The sequence below is a fragment of the Pogona vitticeps genome, chromosome 5, assembly GCF_051106095.1.
Source record: "Pogona vitticeps strain Pit_001003342236 chromosome 5, PviZW2.1, whole genome shotgun sequence".
Lineage (NCBI taxonomy): Eukaryota > Metazoa > Chordata > Lepidosauria > Squamata > Agamidae > Pogona > Pogona vitticeps.
The window spans coordinates 86,664,562-86,671,145 of record NC_135787.1 but is presented as its reverse complement, the minus strand read 5'-3'; positions in this window follow the sequence as shown (position 1 = coordinate 86,671,145).

Genomic DNA, 6,584 nt, shown 5'->3' with positions numbered 1-6,584 from the left:
AAAGAAATCCTTGGAAAGAGTCCCTGTTTGGGAGTGCGAACTATACAAATGTTCAAAGCAAATGTTAAACAAAATAAACATTTATTTCAATCTTTACCTTATTCCACAGAAAAGTCAAACCGTTCTGTAGCATCTGTATATATCTCAATATTTTATATGTCCGTTTATCTGAGCCGAACTAAAATTGGTGGAAATGAATTAGACAAACAATGTATCTCTCATATAAGAAACTTCCATTCTTTGGGTACATTACTTTACATTTTCAATACTTAAATTAATTTTTTAAATCTCTTCTCCTTTTGAAATTAACTAATCTGACAGCAGTAGTGAAACAATGATCAAAGAGTTACAAGAGTAGAGAGGAGAGGAGAAAAAATTAAGGGAAATGAAATAGTATATCTGTATCACCATCAAGTGGACAAAATGCAAAACTGAATGAAAACAGACTTTTTCTTACTTTGCTACTCTTCCTTTCTTTCTAAACAATGCAAAATGAAGTCATCTGTGAAGCTTACATTACATGATTAAACAGCTTTGATTTCAAAGCAGTTTTTAATGTGAGGATAGCTTATACAAGGTCTGGGTGCAATGACCATGTCCCCACTTGACTTCATCCCTTCCAATGGGGAACCGCTGAGGAAATAGGTGGTACACAATGTACAAGGAGCAAACCACTCTAGACATTCAGAGTCAAAGAATTTCAGAATCCAAATTTAACTTATATAGATATTTCTATCTATTCATCTTTTCTATGCTGCCTTTCTCTCACAAAGGGACTCAGCATGGTTTACAGTAACTAAAAACAAGTAAAGTTAAAAGCAAATAAATCATTCAATGTTTTTTTTTTAAAAAAATAACCTCAGAACAGCTACAATGAAGTCCCCATTTTGGGTGTCCAAGAGGGCAGTGAGATTTTCTTTGTTTGTTCATGTCAGAAGCACCACAGTACAATTAATAAATATATCAAATAATTTTCAGACAGTAACAGGCAACATGAAGAGCATATGGGGCAGCTAGGATCAAGTCTTCCACATTAAGGAGCACAGAACACACTGACATAGATATGACGTTTTCAGTTCTCTGCAATGCAAAACTTCCATTTATTTATTTTTTGTTTATTTTGGTTCTGCCAACACTAATCCATAGTCTGTTGAGTGATTTCCAAGTAACCCAATTCTCCATGTGACTGGGGCTAATCTTTCCTGGGGTTCCAGGACAGTTCTTTCTTTCCATATATCTCTGGAAGCAATACCTGCTAAGGAATTAATTTTATCAATAAGGGTTGGCTTCAAGCATTTAGTGGGGATGGGTTTTGAATTTTTTTGGTAGTAGAAATATAATTCTTCATACTGGGAGTTCTTGGACAGACAGACACCTTACAGACACCTAAACATGGCTGACTTGGGAGAAAGGCCACAACTGGAATGCTTTGAGACTGAGCTAGGCCAAACTCCATCTGGCTTTCCATTCAAAAAAGGGAAAGGAAACAAGTAAAAACACTCATGTATAGGCAGGCCTTCCCAACAGCTTATCCCTGATGATCTTTTTTCTTCTTATATTCCTTTGATCTTTGTCTTTGCTAACTTGTAATGTAATGTTTTTAAAAACTATTGTTGTTGAATTGTAAGCCGCCTAGAGTGATCGAATAAGACCAGATAGGCGGGATAGAAATCAAATAAATAAATAAATAAATAAATAAATAAATAAATAAATAAATAAATAAATAAATAAATAAATAAATAAATAAATAAAGTCTCCAACTAGCACTAGGGCAGGAACAGGAAGTTTAGGTGGAATTAGGCCTCGCCCCGCCTCAGAGCCTTCCAACTGAGGCATTTCTTCCAGATGAGCCATGGTCAAGTCTCTGAAAAGTTACTGTTTATCAAGTAGAACCCCCAGAATGGAGATTTATGGGATTTGTAGTCCAAGAAATAAAAAAACCCATCTTTGGCATCCAGTAATGTGTCTATGGCTTAAGATAAAATAATGTGTGAATATTACTTTATTATTTGAAGTAACCCTTGCCATGTTTAAAAGACACTAATGGAAAGACTATTTTGTTGCTTACAGATTCACTTGTACAACAGAGAAAGATAGTACCCAATGGCCACAATGCATTTTATGTTGGAAGTTATTTTCAAACTCCAATCTCAAACTGTCAAAGTTGTTAGAACATTTCAGTAATTAGCATGGTGGTGAAACTGCAGGACATACACTTAGCATCTTGAAGTCTAAGGTAAAGGTTTCCCTTGACAATTTTTGTCCAGTCGTGTTCGACTCTAGGGCGCGGTGCTCATCCCCATTTCCAAGGCATAGAGCCAGCGTTTTTGTCCAAAGACAATCTTCCGTAGTCACATAGTCAGTGCCACTTAGACACGGAACGCTGTTACCTTCCCACTGTGGTGGTCCCTATTTATCTACTCGCATTTGCATGCTTTTGAACCGCTAGGTTGGCGGGAGCTGGGACAAGTGACGGGAGTTCACTCCATCGTGTGGATTCGATCTTGCGACTGCTGGTCTTCTGACCCTGCAGCACAGGCTTCTGCGGTTTAGCTCGCAGCGCCACCACGTCTTGAAGTCTAAGAAGGCACAATTTGATACCAGTGGTACTATCACAGAACTTGACTTTGCAGCAGTTCAGAAGCCGTTGTTAGAAGCTTCTTATCAGGTGGCATATCTGTGTGCTAGGAAAAAAAACCTCATACAATAGCTGAAGAATTTGTAAAACCATGGGCATTGGAAATTGTGAAAATTGTATTCGGTTCTGAAGCACATAAGAAAATTCAGCAGATTCAACAATCTATTTATGTGATTTGATTGTGCATTCAAGAGATCAGTCAGGACATTTTACTGCAATTAGTTTCGTTCGTTTCGTTTCAAGGCCCACTTGACTTCACTCTCCAGGATGTCTGGCTCTAGGTCAGCAACTACATTGTCTGGGTTGTCCAGGATATCCAAATCTTTCTGATATAATTCCTCTGTGTATTCTTGCCACCTCTTCTTGATGTCTTCTCCTTCTGTGAGGTCCCTTCCATTTTTGTCCTTTATCATGTCCATCCTCGCACAAAAGGTTCCTCTGATATCTCCAATTTTCCTGAACAGATCTCTGGTTTTTCCTTTTCTGTTATTTTCCTCTGTTTCTTTGCATTGTTCATTTAAGAAAGCTCTCTTGTCTCTCCTTGCTATTCTTCGGAAGTCTGCATTCAATTTTCTGTAACTTTCCCTATCTCCCCTGCATTTTGTTTCCCTTCTCCTCTCTGCTATTTCTAAGGCTTCCTTGGACAGCCACTTTGCTTTCTTGCATTTCCTTTTCTTTGGGATGGTTTTTGTTGCTGCCTCCTGTACAATGTTACGAGCCTCTATCCAAAGTTCTTCAGGCACTCTGTCCACCAAATCGAGTTCCTTAAATCTGTTCTTCACTTCCACTGTGTATTCATAAGGGATTTGATTTAGATTATACCTGAGTAGCCCAGTGGTGTTTCCTACTCTCTTCAGTTTAAGCTTGAATTTTGCTATGAGAAGCTGAGGATCAGGGCCACAATCAGCTCCAGGTCTTGTTTTTGCTGACTGTACAGAGCTTCTCCATCTTTGGCTGCAGAGAATATAATCAATTTGATTTCGATATTGCCCATCTGGTGATTTCCATGTGTAGAGTCGCCTCTTGTGTTGTTGGAAAAGAGTGTTTGTGATGACCAGCTTGTTCTCTTGGCAAAACTCTATTAGCCTTTGCCCTGCTTCGTTTTGAACTCCAAGGCCAAACTTCCCTGTTGTTCCTTTTATCTCTTGACTCCCTACTTTGGCATTCCAGTCCCCTAGAATGAGAAGAACATCTTTCTTTGGTGTCAGTTCTAGAAGGTGTTGTAAATCTTCATAAAATTGTTCAATTTCAGTCTCCTCAGCAATGGAGGATGGTGCATAAACTTGGATTATTTTGATGTTGAAAGGTCTGCCTTGGATTCGTATTGACATCATTCTATCATTTTTGAGATTGTATCCCATTACAGCTTTTCCCACTCTTTTGTTGACTATGAGGGCTACTCCATTCTTTCTACGGGATTCTTGTCCACAATAGTAGACATGATAATCATCTGAGTTGAATTCGCCCATTCCTGTCCATTTTAGTTCACTGACGCCCAGGATGTCAATGTTTATTCTTGCCATCTCCTGTTTGACCACCTCCAGCTTCCCAAGGTTCATAGATCTTACATTCCAGGTTCCTATGCAATATTTTTCTTTGCAGCATCGGACTTTCCTTTCACTTCCAGGTGCGTCCACAGCTGAGCGTCCTTTCGGCTTTGGCCCAACCACTTCATTAGCTCTGGAGCTACTTGTTCTTGTCCTCCGCTCTTCCTCAGTAGCATGTTGGACGCCTTCCGACCTGAGGGGCCCATCTTCCAGCGTCATATCTTTTAGCCTTTTGTTTCTGATCATGGGGCATTCTTGGCAAAGATACTGGAGTGGAATTGCCGGTTCCTACCCCAGGTGGATTGCGTTTAGTCAGAACTCTCCACTATGACCTGTCCGTCTTGGGTGGCCCTGCATGGCATAGCCCATAGCTTCTCTGAGTTGCTCAAGCCCCTTCGCCACGACAAGGCAGCAATCCATGAAGGATTGCTGCCTTCACTGCAATTAGTACAAGATATTAAAACCAGTCCTTTGAAAGAGAGTATTAAATTGGATGAGTCAACTGATGTTGATAGTTGCAGTAGTATTTGTGAAAAACATAAAGGAAAAGGAAATATTGGGAGAATTTTTATTTTGTGAGCAACTGGAGCTGATGACAAAATGAACTGATGTTTTCAATCTCATTAAAGACTTTTTAAAAAAAACATTAAATACCAATGGATGTAATAGGTCCAATTTGCACTGGTGGTGCAAACATTTTTGCATATATGAAGAAAGAAGTATCATACATTATAAAAACACCACCATGCACTTCCATTGAAAACTTTGCCAGACAAGTTAAAACAACTCTTAGCTACTGCAGTAAATATAGCACATTATATCTGAGAACTGGCGATTAATCATCGTATTTTTCATGCTTTATTAGAAGAAATCGGTGCTGGCCATACTGTGCTTCTTTATCACACTGACATAAGGCGGCTCTCCAAGGTATGCCAAGCAGGGTTTCTGAAATGTGTGAGGAAATTATTCTTTCTTACTAATCAAAATCATAATTTAGTGAAAGACTTTGAAAGAAGAGATGCAATACTTCAGCTGGCCTACATAGCAGATGCATTCACTCACCTGAATGAATTAAATATAACAATGCAACGATATGGTAAGATCATAATAATAGCTACTGTAAAATTACCTGCTTTAATCGAAAAAGTTTAGGTATGTTGAGTTGAAAATGGTAATTTCGCAAACTTTCCCTGGCATAATTAAACCGTTCTGGAAAACGAGAAAATCACAATTTTACCTGAACTTGCAATACATTTGCAACAACTGAGTGCATATTTCCGTGGATATTTTTCCACAAGAGGTATTGGCAAAGAGCAGAGATGGATACTCGATCCACTTTTTTATCTTAATTCTATAGACAACAATAATTTAATAAAAAGCTAGCTTATTGAAGGCCAATGCACATATTCAAATTGAATTTGAAAAACTGGACTTGGAACAATTCTGGTGTGCTCAGTTAGAACTATTTCCATAACTGGCGAAGGCAGCATTGAAGACACTTTTACTATTTGCCACCACCTATCTGTGTTGCTGTGGGTTAAACTGCAAAAAGGTGGCTGTGGCAAATGTCCACGTAACTCCTGTCAATCACATCAGAACCTCATTTGCATGAGCCAATGGAAGGACAGGATGGGCGGAGGCAGAGTCTTGGGAGTTAGTCAGAGGAGTCAGTGAGGGAGAATCAGTTCTCTAGAGGGAAAGAAATGAGATAAAGAGATTTGCAGAAAGAGCTAGATAGTCAAAGTAAGAAGTGAGAGTTGTAACAAGTACCGTGGAGCCCCGCTTTACGATTACCTCGTTAAACGACAAAATCGCTTCACGACGATGTTTTTTCAATCACTATTGCGATCGCAAAACGATGTTTCAAAGGGCGATTTTCGTGTGACAATGATTGGTTCCCTGCTTCGGAAACCGATTCTTCGCATTACAACAATCTAAAAACAGCTGATCGGCGGGTTTCAAAATGGCCGCCCACTGTGCAAAATGGCTCTCCGCTGTTTTTAGGATGAATTTTTTGCTTAACAGGGATCAGAAAATGGCCACCCTATAGACGATCTTTGCTAGACGCTGACGTATTTCACCCATTGGAACGCATTGAACTGGATTTCAATGCGGTTCAATGGGTTTTTTTCCTCGCTTGACGATGATTTTGCTCTACAGCGATTTAGCTGGAATGGATTATGCTTGTCAAACGAGGCACCACTGTAAATACCTAAGCTGGTTAAATTGCAAATAAGTAAACAAAAGATAACATTTCAAGGATTGTGATTTTGAATAAATAAATAAAGAACTTCTGTAGTTTGATAAAAACTTTCAATTGTTGGCAGCCAGTGTTTGAGTAAAATAATTTACTTTGTGGATAAAAGAAATCCACTGGTGGCAGCGAAAGAATGTCACCA